The 13,421-nt window shown below is 42.6% G+C and overlaps 1 protein-coding gene across 2 annotated transcripts in view; it reads left to right on the forward strand.

The window, feature by feature from the left end:
* Positions 1–4,305: 4,305 nt before the first annotated feature.
* The window catches only part of SMIM14 (small integral membrane protein 14), a 72,936-nt gene continuing 63,820 nt past the window's right edge, over positions 4,306–13,421 (forward strand). The window contains exon 1 of one of the 2 annotated variants that reach the window (XM_084627103.1): positions 4,306–4,590. The gene's annotated coding sequence lies outside the window, so the exon portion shown is untranslated. The remainder of the gene's footprint in view (positions 4,591–13,421) is intronic. The other variant, XM_084627102.1, reaches the window with a different exon arrangement.

Genomic DNA, 13,421 nt, shown 5'->3' on the forward strand with positions numbered 1-13,421 from the left:
CTTTTAATTTTTTGCTCAGAAAAAAGCTTCTGCTGAAAAGTTGCTGCAGTACTGCCTTTTGCCCACCAGAGGGTGCTGTGGCAATAGAACAGAGCAGCAGATCCCAGCAGCAAATATCTTCTGTAGTTCCTCCTTTTGCCCACCAAAGGGTACTGTGGCAATAGAACACAGCAGCTGCTCCCAGCCAGCTAGGGAAGAGAGAAAGCCTGCAGAGCCTTCTCCACAGCACCTGTCAGACCAGGTCAGGAGACAGGGGTTATGGGGACAAAGACAGCCTGGGGTGCTGGGGGATCAGACAGGGGCCCATAAGGGCTAGAAACGGAGGACTGACTGGGGCAGGGGATGAATGGGAGTGGAGCTGCAGGGTCCCAGGGGGGAGGGAGGTGCGGGGCCACATTGTGACGGGGGAGGGGTGTAGGGCCACATAGGGACAGGGTGGCTGAGTGGGGGTTAAGAAACATGTAGGGACAGGGGAGGGGGTGCAGAGCCACATGGGGTTGGGGGAGTGGGTGTCTGAGGTGGAGGGACACGTGGTGCAAGGACACATGGGGAAGGGGGGAGTGAGTGTCTGAGTGGGGGTGGAGGGACACTTGTGCCTGACTGAATGGGAGAGGCTAGGGGTCAGCCAGGGTCTGCATGGGGAAGCTCCCCGCAAAAGACCTGTTCCATACTTTCCCATCCATACCCAACAACCCTCCAAATTCACACCCAGGCTCCTTCCCAGCAATTATTTCCCTCTCCCTCAGCTCCTCCTTTACCCCTGACTCGCCCTAGCCTTTGCACTGCTTCTGGGGGTACAGGAAATACATTTCTGTATTGTAGTTTAAATTAATTATTACTCAGAGTTCTGTATTAATATGCCTAGTAAGGAATCTATTTGTCAAAAAACATTTTCTGGATCTTTTTTGTTGTCTGTATTGTTCCAGACATACTTGCCTGACAGGTATTTTGAAATAAATGACCAAAAATAATTGAAACTGGTGTGATTGTATTGTGTTATTTTGACAAATATGCAGAATTTTAAAATATTGTGCACAGAATTTTTAATTTTTGGTGCAGTATTCCCCTAGGAGTACTAGTTAATGCTTGGGCTGTCTATCAGACAGCAGTCTGTTGTCTCCAGAGGGCTGGAAGGAGTGGATCATCTGTGGCTTCTCCACCCCCTTTCACTTCAGTGTTGCTAAACTCACACATTTGGGAGGACATGGAGCAGGTCCTCAAAGAATCAATCCTGAAGCATTTACATGAGAGGAAAGTGATCAGGAACAGTCAGCATGGATTCACCAAGGGAAGGTCATGCCTGACTAATCTAATCGCCTTCTATGATGAGATTACTGGTTCTGTGGATGAAGGGAAAGCAGTGGATGTATTGTATCTTGACTTTAGCAAAGATTTTGACACTGTCTCCCACAGTATTCTTGTCAGCAAGTTAAAGAAGTACGGGCTGGATGAATGCACTATAAGGTGGGTAGAAAGTTGGCTAGATTGTCGGGCTCAACGGGTAGTGATCAATGGCTCCATGTCTAGTTGGCAGCCGGTGTCAAGTGGAGTGCCCCAGGGGTCGGTCCTGGGGCCGGTTTTGTTCAATATCTTCATAAATGATCTGGAGGATGGTGTGGATTGCACTCTCAGCAAATTTGCGGATGATACTAAACTGGGAGGAGTGGTAGATACGCTGGAGGGCAGGGATAGCATACAGAAGGACCTAGACAAATTGGAGGATTGGGCCAAAAGAAATCTGATGAGGTTCAATAAGGATAAGTGCAGGGTCCTGCACTTAGGACGGAAGAACCCAATGCACAGCTACAGACTAGGGACCGAATGGCTAGGCAGCAGTTCTGCGGAAAAGGACCTAGGGGTGACAGTGGACGAGAAGCTGGATATGAGTCAGCAGTGTGCCCTTGTTGCCAAGAAGACCAATGGCATTTTGGGATGTATAAGTAGGGGCATAGCGAGCAGATCGAGGGACGTGATCTATTCGACATTGGTGAGGCCTCATCTGGAGTACTGTGTCCAGTTTTGGGCCCCACACTACAAGAAGGATGTGGATAAATTGGAAAGAGTCCAGCGAAGGGCAACAAAAATGATTAGGGGTCTGGAACACATGACTTATGAGGAGAGGCTGAGGGAACTGGGATTGTTTAGTCTGCAGAAGAGAAGAATGAGGGGGGATTTGATAGCTGCTTTCAACTACCTGAGAGGTGGTTCCAGAGAGGATGGTTCTAGACTATTCTCAGTGGTGGAAGAGGACAGGACAAGGAGTAATGGTCTCAAGTTGCAGTGGGGGAGGTTTAGGTTGGATATTAGGAAAAACTTTTTCACTAGGAGGGTGGTGAAACACTGGAATGCGTTGCCTAGGGAGGTGGTGGAATCTCCTTCCTTAGAAGTTTTTAAGGTCAGGCTTGACAAAGCCCTGGCTGGGATGATTTAATTGGGGATGGGTCCTGCTTTTGAGCAGGGGGTTGGACTAGATGACCTCCTGAGGTCCCTTCCAACCCTGATATTCTATGATTCTATGATTCTACGATACACTCTTATATGCAGCACAAGCTTTTTGATTAATAAGATCCCAAGCAAGAGCGAAAAGACAGGTTGCTGGGATGGCAATGTGAATTCTCCACTAGTTCACAGTGTGTGTGTGGGAGTCTCTCTGTGTAATCAGTTACTGTATGCATCTTCCTCCAGTTCCATTTATGAAAAGGGACATCAAGCTATGGATTGCTTAGCCAATACTAGATACTGAAAATTGAGAGGCCTTAAAGTAGTTGCTTTCCTTGTGTGTATCACTAACTGTACACATACTGGGGATTTAAGGGCAGTGCTCTGCTTGAAAATTATATCACTTTGCACCCCTGGGATATGTAAATATTTTGAGCCAGATTCACTAGTATGCTCTCTGATGCAAAGCAGCTCCAGTGAAGCAAAGACTTTAGATAATGGCATAGAGAGTACACTTATAAAGTTTGTGGACGATACCAAGCTGGGAGGGATTGCAAGTGCTTTGGAAGATAGGATTAAAATTCAAAATTATCTGGACAAACTGGAGAAATGGCCTGAAGTAAATAGGATGAAATTCAATAAGGACAAATGCAAAGTACTCCAGTTAGGAAGGAACAATCATTTCCACACATACAAAATGGAAAATGACTGCCTAGGAAGGAGTACTGTGGAAAGGGATCTGGAGGTCATAGTGGATCACAAGCTAAATATGAGTTAGCAGTGTAAAGCTGTTGCAAAAAAAGCAAACATTCTGGGATGTATTAGCAGGAGTATTGTAAGCAAGACACGAGAAGTAATTCTTCCGCTCTACTCTGCGCTGATTAGGCCTTAACTGGAGTATTGTGTCCAGTTCTGGATGCCACATTTCAGGAAAGATGTGGACAAATTGGAGAAAGTACAGAGAATAGCAACAAAAATGATTAAAGATCTAGAAAATATGACCTATGAGGGAAGATTGACAAAATTGAATTTGTTTAGTTTGGAGAAGAGCAGACTGAGAGGGGACATGATAACAGTTTTCAAGTACATAAAAGGTTGTTACAAGGAGGAGGGAGAACAATTGTTCTTCTTAACCTCTGATGATAGGACAATAAGCAATGGGCTTAAATTGCAGCAAGGGCAGTTTAGGCTGGACATTAGGAAAAACTTCCTAACTGTCAGAATGGTTAAGCACTGGAATAAATTGTTTATGGAGGCGGTAGAATCTCCATCATTGGGGATTTTTAAGAGCAGGTTGTAGGAACACTTGTCAGGGATGGTCCAGATAATAGTTATTCTTGGCTTGAGTGCAGTGGACTGGACTAGATGACCTCTCAACGTCCCTTCCAGTTCTATGATTCTATAAGCTATACATCCAGTTTAATTGGTCAGTTAAATTTAAATTGGGATTATATATATTTGGCCCTTTGATAGGTCATATATAAAAATGTTACATGACATGCCTGACACTGGGCAGGTAAACATTCACAACCCTGGATTTCAGATTATTGGTGTAGGCAGTTTTTGGCTGTGTAAACACAATTGGGTGCTGTGTGTCACGTTGCTATGAATTAAAAGATGGGGGGGGGGAGGAGCGGGATTTCTTACCCCAGTGTCGTTTAGTGCCCCTCAGGAGATGGAGGATCCAGCTGTGTGATTCAAATAAGACCCTCACAGCCCCACTCACCAGCCGTCTGTTTGTGCGTGTGGAAATCTCCCTGGTCTCATGATGGCCTGAGACACGAGCCACTCACCCCAAATCTTGCTTGGTCCCCTCTCCAGTGAAGGACGCTGAATCTGGCGCCGTTGCATCCTGGCTTTGCCTGCTGCCGGGGACACCCCCGCCTGAATGCAGTGGGCAGTGCCAGGCGCTCCGCGCCGCCCAGTTAGACGTGAGAGCAGAGAGAGGGAGGCCGGGAAAGCGCTTCCCCTGTCTCTGAACCGGCAGATCCGGGTCTTGTGGTCTAGACTGACGTGGTCAATCGAAAATCAAAACAGAAGGGGAAAGGTTCCGCAGGGCTGGTTCCTGGGGCTGAGCCGCGGCTGCTTCTGCCTGTCGAGCAGGCGGAGCGAGAAGGCGGCAGCGGGCACGGCACCAGACTCCAGGGCAAGGTGAGTGTCTGCCTCTCCGTGCACCGTGTCTGCAGGTTTGGTCTGTTTCCACATTCACGGTAGGGTTTGGGGACTGCGGCGGGGGGCCGCGGGGAGACTGCCCCTTCCAGCTGTGTTGCTGTGCAGAACCAGATTCTGTCAAAAAAGTTTCAGAGGAACCCCTCCCTTCAACCCTTATTTACACTGAGATCTGAGAGACTGGAGAAGCCTTTCAGGGGAAAGGGTAAAAGCCCCAACGCTGAAAACTAGACTGGATAATAATAACCCTGCACTTAGAATAACAACACTGCACTAACCCCAAGGCCATGGGATCCAGTGAGGCTTTGTGAGCTCTCCTGTAAATTTGATCTGTGATTTAAAGCCTGTTAAAGTACAAAAAATCTCTTGACATCTCTTTCACAGACATCTTATAGGTGTCAAGAAAAGATGCACTGCTAACTGTCTGGGAGATCTTGTTTTTTTGGTTTGTTTTTTATAAAAAACTAGTGAAACATCTGTACACTTTATATTTGGAAATGTAATTTAATTATATTTTTAACATGCAAAGTTGTTCATATCTCTCAGGCAGTGCATGACATAGTCTGGGTTCAAATAATATTTTGTTAGCTAAATCAGCTTTGTATTCACTCTTTGGCAATATAACTAGCGAAATTTTGGGTGAATTTTTTAAAAAAAAAAAAAAGTTATTGGTGGACCGACAGATAAACCACTGCAGTATGTAGGTATTAGCTATTATGCTTTCTGAAAAAGCACACACCACTAAGTGGGAGAAATCAGACTATATTTTGCAAGCCATATTATTGGCAAAAAGATACAGTCATATTATTAATCAGTTTGTATAGGTGTTTGGAATATGTGATTCTGCTCAGTGCTCCTTCACAGTGCTATAGTGGCATGTGTTTATAGAATATTATACTAAAGTAGGAACCACTTTCAGAACACACAGGTAGCATATATGATTATTCGTATATTCATAACCATTATGAGGTCAAATTCTTAGGTGCTGACCTGCAACTCACTCAGTGACTTCACTAGGAGTTTTGAGGGCTTAGTAGGTGCTCAGCACCTCTCTAGATTTGATCTGTGTGTGTATTTTAAAAATTAATGTCTCTTCTGTTTCTAAGTTATTTGGTACTGGGAGACTCTTTATTTGTCTTGTACAAAGCTGAACATTCCGTCTATGCTTATAACCAAGTTTTCAAAAATGGTCTAAAATTTTAAGTGCCTCAGATTTTGGATATTTAAATTGACTTACCGAAAATTAGCAGCCTTTTTGAAAATGTTGGCCTAAATGCATACTGTGATCACTGATGAAGGTCCCAGTCTTGCAAGTTTCAGAGTAACAGCCGTGTTAGTCTGTATTCGCAAAAAGAAAAGGAGTACTTGTGGCACCTTAGAGACTAACCAATTTATTTGAGCATGAGCTTTTGTGAGCTCACGAAAGCTCATGCTCAAATAAATTGGTTAGTCTCTAAGGTGCCACAAGTACTCCTAGTCTTGCAAGGGGGGACAAACATTGGTGGGTTGCCCCCTTCTAAGAGATCTTTGCCGGAATGGGGCCTTACTGAGCTTCGTCATTTCAAAAACAATGCTTCCCAAAAGCAGATCTCATTTCAAAGACCTCAAAATAAAAAAAAACTAATTTTGATTCCTTGTTACATACAGTGACAGGAAATAAATCCTAAATAATCCCACTGAATTCTCCATATTCTTCTGACCTGTTCAGATTCAAGAAATCTGCCTAATTATTATTACTGACAATCAATTTAAAGTTTGACCTTGTAGTATATTCTTGACAATCTTAAGAATGTGATCTGAATAGTGAAAGCAAATGACAACAGAGAGAGTGTATGTATTCTAATGGTTAGAGGTGAGGGCAATGAGTTCAATATTGATTGCCATTCCTTCCCTTGCCACTGCTGACTTGGCAAAGTCAATTAATGTTTTTGGTTTTTATTTTCTCCTTAGGCAATATATGGGAATAACAATTCTTGTCCACTTCAAAGTGGTGTTGTGTGGATCAACTGATATTTCTGAGGAGATTTAAGATTCTTGTATGAAAGGTGCTATAGAATTGCAAAGTAGTACGTATTAGAATTGCTGTTGGTCTACTTAAGGATCAGCTCAGCTTTGCTTTGTTGCTAGTGCACTTCACAGATGCACTGGTCATTCTTTGGCCCCCTCTTGGAGCATGAACTAGACCCTACCACAGATTTGAGATTGCAGTTGCAGCCACTGAATGGCTGTAGTATTTTTCTGTGGACTAAGTGGCTAATTTCTCTGATTCTTGATTCCCATAGAATCATGTTCATTATATTTATTTTTATCTAGTTTCTTATACTGCACTCATCACCATGGCTTTAGAGCATCCTCCCCGTCCCATCTTTATCTCCTCTGAGTTCCCAGCACACAGCCCAGTAATTTGGTCTACATGCTGGGTGGGACCAGTATTTGATCCTGAATCTGAACAAAAATTAGCATGATAAGAATTACTGATGTCCTACATCGTTATTAAAGATGTTATCAGTATAAATGGCATTTTGCAGTGCAGTTTAGGATTTATTCATCATTTTATAACTGGACTATCTAGATAAGGTCTGTTTTTATCAGGTGGAGTTCTGACTTTGGAGAAAGTTAGCTTCTTATTCACTTCTTGTTTGGCTGTTTTCTCATTTCCTACTTTCATATATTTAGACTTGAGAAGTACTGATGTGTGGAATTTATTTGCATAACAGACTTGTCATAAAAAAACCTGATAGTCATGCTTCAGAGTACATTGTAATAGATATTTTAGGTACTAAACTACCTCCTTAAAGGCCCAGTCTTGCTCCCGCTGAAGTCCATGGCAGCAGAATTGGTCACTAATTTTGCACATCGAGAATCTCAGTAGGGCCTCAAACCAGAATAGAAGAAGTGGCATGACCATATCTCTGAATGTGACTGAATTTGATGGAGGAAACTGGTATTTGTTTGGCAGTACAAAATATCACAATCTTATTTCTGTGTTTTTACACTGATCTAAGAGTTCTTAACAGTAAATGCAAAAAATATTTTAACAGATTATACATGGAGAAATGTATATCCCAAATATATCTTCAACCCACATTCTACAGAAAATCAGAGAAAACTGAACATGATTTGCATACACTTAACTCTCAGATAAACCAAAGATGCATTTCATTCAAACTTTGTAGTCTGCATATTCCATTTCTTAATATTTTCTTTATAAAGCTGTTTTTGCTTTCACAGACAGTTCTTGAATTCCAGTTGTTAATACGGGACCCAATTTTATAAGGTGCTGAATGCCTCTTGGGAGGTCCTGAGTGCTCTCATATCCCAAGTCAAATAGCAGTTGAGGGTACTCAGTACCTTGCAGGATCTGGCTCGTAGAGTCAATTCCTCCAGTTCCTTTTCAAGTAAGAATTGGATTAACTTCAGCAGCATGGCTCCCTTCAACCTCTAGTGTCTAGGTTCCCTTCATTGACAGCTGCCTCATGAAATTTCCCTGGAAGGGGGTTCCTCAGAATGTAAGGCAGCGGTAGTCAAATAGTTTTTGCTAAGGTCCAAATTTCTTGGTCAAGGTAGAGTCAAGGTCCAGACTCCAGAGAAAATAATAACAATAATGACAATACCAAGTCAAGAAAAAGGTTTCGGAGACTGTTCAAAAGTATCTGGTGGTCTGAATTTGGCCTGCGGGCCACCTATTGACTACTCGTGATGTAAGGGATCCACAGCTTGTATTAACTCCTTATTGAATTCACCATGGGATTCAATAGAGGTAGAGGGCAGGTTTATGTTTCGTGCCCTGGTCCTTCTATACCAACATTTCTCAAATGTGGCCACCAGAGGCTTTTCTTGTGGCCATAGTCACCTGGGCGGTGATGGGGGTGGGGCAAGCATTTACCCCTCCCCTGGGTCTGCAAGTACAGGTTGGGACCTGCCCCCCCTCTGGAGCCACAAATGCCGGAGAAGCAGACAGCTGGTGTCAGTTCTCCACCTTCCCATGGGCAGGGGACTCAGGCTTCTGGCTCCCGCCCTGGGGTGACAGGCGGCAAGCTTCAGCCATGTGGCAGCAGGCTCTGGCCACTGGGCTTCAGGCTCAACTCCCCTACCCCCATTGCCTCTGGCCCCCACTGCCTCCCACTGCCCATGACCCATCCACCCCATCACCTCTGGCCCCCAATGCTTCCCTATCCATCCAAGGCTTAATTTGTCCCCCGGCTTGCCAGGGCTGAGTAAATCTGTTGTGAAGAGTGATATGTGTATGTTTGTTAATATCACTTTTCACTGCCTCCCAGCTAGCTAACAAGTCTGCTGCTGTGAAAAGAGATATTAACATACAAATATCCCTTTTCAAAGAAGCATACTTACTAGCTAGCAATTCTATTAAAAAACAAACAGAAACCAAAAAAGCAAAAGGAACAACAACAAAAAAGACAAAAACGTGCAAAACACCTTATTTGTTTTTCTATTCTGTTTAGGTCCAGTGAATAATAGAAACAACTGTACTGTACATTGTTATTATTATTATTAAGTCTGCAAAAAAACCTCTACATAAATAAATTACAATGATTTGGATAGGTATGTGTACATATTTATTTGTTTTTCCTAAAGCTAATTAAGTTTTTTGGAAAAATTGTCATAATGGCCACCAGCAAGAAGAGTTGGTGGCTGCACTTTGAGGCCACCAAAAAATTTGTTGCTTGAACCCCTGTCTATACCATACCCATTCATCCATGGATTCTTGGCAGTACAGGGTGGCCACCTGGGACAAAAGAGAGTGGTGCTCTGGAGGTGAATGATCTTGCCTTTCATGCAAGTTAAGAGATCCTCGCACAACTTCCCCTCCAAATGTTGTTCCTGGGCAAGACGATTAGGGTGTTATAAATTTGCATGGATGCTGCACAGACTTCAGTTAAAGTAGCTTCCTTATATTTTAAAGGTAATGAGACACATTCATATAACTCTGTGGAATTAAATGGAGTTACACCAGGGATGAACTTGGCACTGAGTCCAATCTTGGTTCTGGGGCTGCAACAGATGTACACTCATTAAAACGTCTGACTGTCTTGCATAAGAGTAAATACAGTTTAATTCTTACTACAGCTAACATAATTGTCTGATCCAAAGCATTTAACATCTTAAAAGAGAAGAATCCATGCTAGAAAAGAATAGAGCAGCCGTTTAAAGATATAGGGACAATTTCTGTCTTGGTATAAATGGGTTTAACTCTATTAATTTCCACTGACTACTCTGAAACATCTGATGACCTCTCTGGCATAAACACAGTCTTTTTGGTGTAATCCAGAAAGTCAATTTGTATATTTCTTATTGGTCTGTCATAAAAGCTTTATTTTTAGTAGGACAGTATTTTTAGAAAACTTGAAATATTTGATCTCTTCCTTTCATATTTAGAAGCCTACTTAGAAAAAGATCAGTCCAGTCATATGAAAATATGATATCTCTAAAGACAGCAGTTAGCTGTTTAAATAGTAAAAACTAAATAAAACATGAATCCTTGTACCTGCCAAACCTTGCTCACATGAATAGGCCTTACTTACCCAAGTGGTCCTATGGAAGCCCATTATAATTGTTGGCGCTCGCTCAGCACCCTTCGTGATCAGGCAACTTATTTAGATGCCTAAATATGAAATTAGGCACCCACGTTCAAAATTTTGGTCAAAGCTTTTATGATAGACCTATAGCAAGTATACACATGTTCTTATTCATGGACTACACCATAGTGACTTTGTTTGAGCCAGTGAGGTTGCTGGATGGTTGACCTTCAAGAGAAAATGGCAGTGGAACAAAATGTGGTCACAAGATAATAGTCTCTCACTTCTGTACTGTGTAAATGCTGATGCAAAGCTGTGATGTGTATTTTAAAAGCAACTAACTCTGATCCTGTGCTAAAGTTATCTTACAATGACTTATTCTAGGTGGTGCTATACATTCAAAAATCTGTTTTCTGATGGGTTCATGGATTTATCTTTTTTTTTTTAACCTTTCATTAGTTCTGATAATACTTTGCAATCATTGACAATTGCAATACAGAATATGGCATCCATACTAGCCAGTTAGTCTGCTGAGTAGAGGGGCATCATTCTCTGATAAAAGATGGGTTTTCTTTTACTTTAACATCAGTGAATAAATCAGCTGTCAAGAAATCCTATTGATTACCACAGAATTCATGTGGTATAAGTATTGATTAAAGATAAAGGGGTGGAAGAGTGAGGGGAATGAAACTGGACTGCCAGTCAGAAAGCAACTTGTTCATGACAATAAAGCAAAGTGCACCATTTTAAAAACAAAAGCAAACATACTCTTATTGATAAACTAGTAGTGGTTGGTTCATGAGTTCTAAGTACTTTACCAAACTCCTACTGAAGTCAATGAAAAGACACCTATGGGATCCCTTCAGGCTCAAAGGGGAAACATTTGCTCAGTGGCAAGTTAGTGGAAATGTGTCATCTTTGGAGGAAAAAAACCAGATCAAAATATTCCAGAGAATTTCAGCATACTTGTGTGCTTGTACAGGACTGGAGTGGGGCTAAGGATTCAGTGTGTGTTTGTACAGTTTAGAGAATTTATTATGTATTTTATTAACCTAGAGAATTGTTCAAGTATTGAACAAATCTCTTTTTCTATTAGCAGGCTATATAGCATATTGTTTAGGGCATTAGAGCTACAGAAGCTGGAGCTGCTAGTTCAAGACAACAGAAAAACTTTACTTTTTATTTATGTTAAAATTGTTTATTCAGTGGAGGAGAAAATAATGGCATTTGTATGGATTGCTATATTTTTCACTGCTTCTTTGAGCAAACTAGATATAAGGTAAAAATTTCAAAATGACACTTAAGCTCCTTAGTGCCTAGATCTCCTTTGAAAATAGAATGTAGGCTCCTAAATCATATAGACACTTTTGAAAATTGTACTCATAGGCCATGTCTGCACTACAAAGTTTTGCAGGCAAAAGTTATGTTGGACTACTGCCACCGCAGTTAGTATATCACTTGTGCACATGGATACTTTAGCTCCTGGCTTCAGCACACCTTGTATTCACATGGAGTGCTTGTGTCAATGCACAGTGCAGTGCACCATGGGTAGGTATCCCAGTTGCAATCCACTACCATACGGCGCAATGTCTTTTGGGTAGTTTTGGCAACATATGGTGAGGCAGAAATGACTCACACAGTGATAACAGGGAGCAAGGGGTCAATTTCCCATAAGACAGTGTTCTCCATCCCATAATGTCATCTCTATCCCATAATTTTCACACTATTTTGACTTTCCCATGAACCTGAGCAGGACTTGTCACTGTCTGCCTCTATGACAGAAGCATGGAGCCTGCACAGCTCTGCACTATTGTCATGAGCATTGCAAGCAAAGGACACACTTTCCTCTGGTATTTGCAGAGCCTCAAGAAGAAACACAGGGAACATGACAATTTCCTGATGGTCACAAGTATCAGAGGAATAGCCATGTTAGTCTGCATCCACAAAAACAATGAGGAGTCCGGTGGCACCTTAACGACTAACAGATTTATTCGGGCATAAGCCTTCATGGGTAAAAAACCAACTTCTCTTCCTCATGGTCAGTTTGTTGTGGAACACAGCAAAAACCAATTCAGGGTTGTTGGTGTCATTCACAGACTTGCTGCAGAAAATGAGGCACCGCTTCTGTGCCTGACAAACAAGCATTGACTGGTGGGATCAAATCATAGTGCAGGTTTGGGGTGACAAGCAATGGCTGCAGAACTTTCACATGCACAAGGCCACATTCCTGGATCTGTGTGCCAAGCTCATCCCGGCCATTCAATACAGGGATGCCAAACTGAGAGCTGCACTGACAGTGGAGAAGGGAGTAGTGATCACGTGGAAATTTGCAACACCGGATTGGTACCTGTCAGTGGGAAGTTTGGAGGGGGAAAATCCACTGCGGGGCCATTAATTGTCTCCTGCTACGCAGGACTGTGACTCTCGGTAATGTGCAGGACACTGAGACTGGCTTTGCAACTATAAGATTCCCAAAATGCAGTTGAGTGATAGATGGCACACACATCCTCATTTTGGCCCCAGACCACCTTCCCACACAGACTATATCAACAGAAAGGGTTACTTTTCCATGCTTATGCAAGCGCTGGTGTATCATTGGGGACGATTCACTGATATCAATGTTGGCTGCTCAGGGAAAGTGCATGATGCTCACATCTTTAAGAACACAGGACTGTTCAGAAAGCTACAATCAGGGATCTTCTTTCCTAACTGCCAGATTACCACTGGGGATGTTGGAATGCCAATAGTGATCCTGGGGGACCCAACCAACCCCTTACTCCCCTGGCTCATGAAACCATACACTGGCCACATCAACAGCAGCAAGGAAAGATTCAGCTACAGGCTCAGTAAGTGCAAAATGACAGTTGAATGTGCTTTTGGTAGATTGAAAGGGCACTGGTGTTGTTTATTCAGCAGATTGGATCTCAGTGCGAAAAATATCCCAATGGTCATAGCTGTCTGTTGTGTCCTGCATAGTATTTGTGAGGCAAAGGGAGAAAACTTGCAATAGGGTGGAGAGTGGATGTGGAGCAGCTGTTTGAACAGTTAGACACAAGGGCTATCAGACAAGGTCAATAAGGATCTATGTGTCTTAGAGAGGCTTGAACAAGCACTTTAATAGCAAGCCACAGTAATGTGCTGTGGTGTACTCTGCTCAACCTGGGGTGATTGTTTGGGGACCTTTAGGAATTGTGTGGTGCTTACACATCTTTTCATATATCAGTGACAGTGCACCTGTTACTGGGGGGGATTACTGTACATTTTTGATGACTACAG

This window comes from Lepidochelys olivacea (genome assembly GCF_965140295.1).
Source record: "Lepidochelys olivacea isolate rLepOli2 genome assembly, chromosome: 4".
Classification (NCBI taxonomy): Eukaryota; Metazoa; Chordata; order Testudines; family Cheloniidae; genus Lepidochelys; species Lepidochelys olivacea.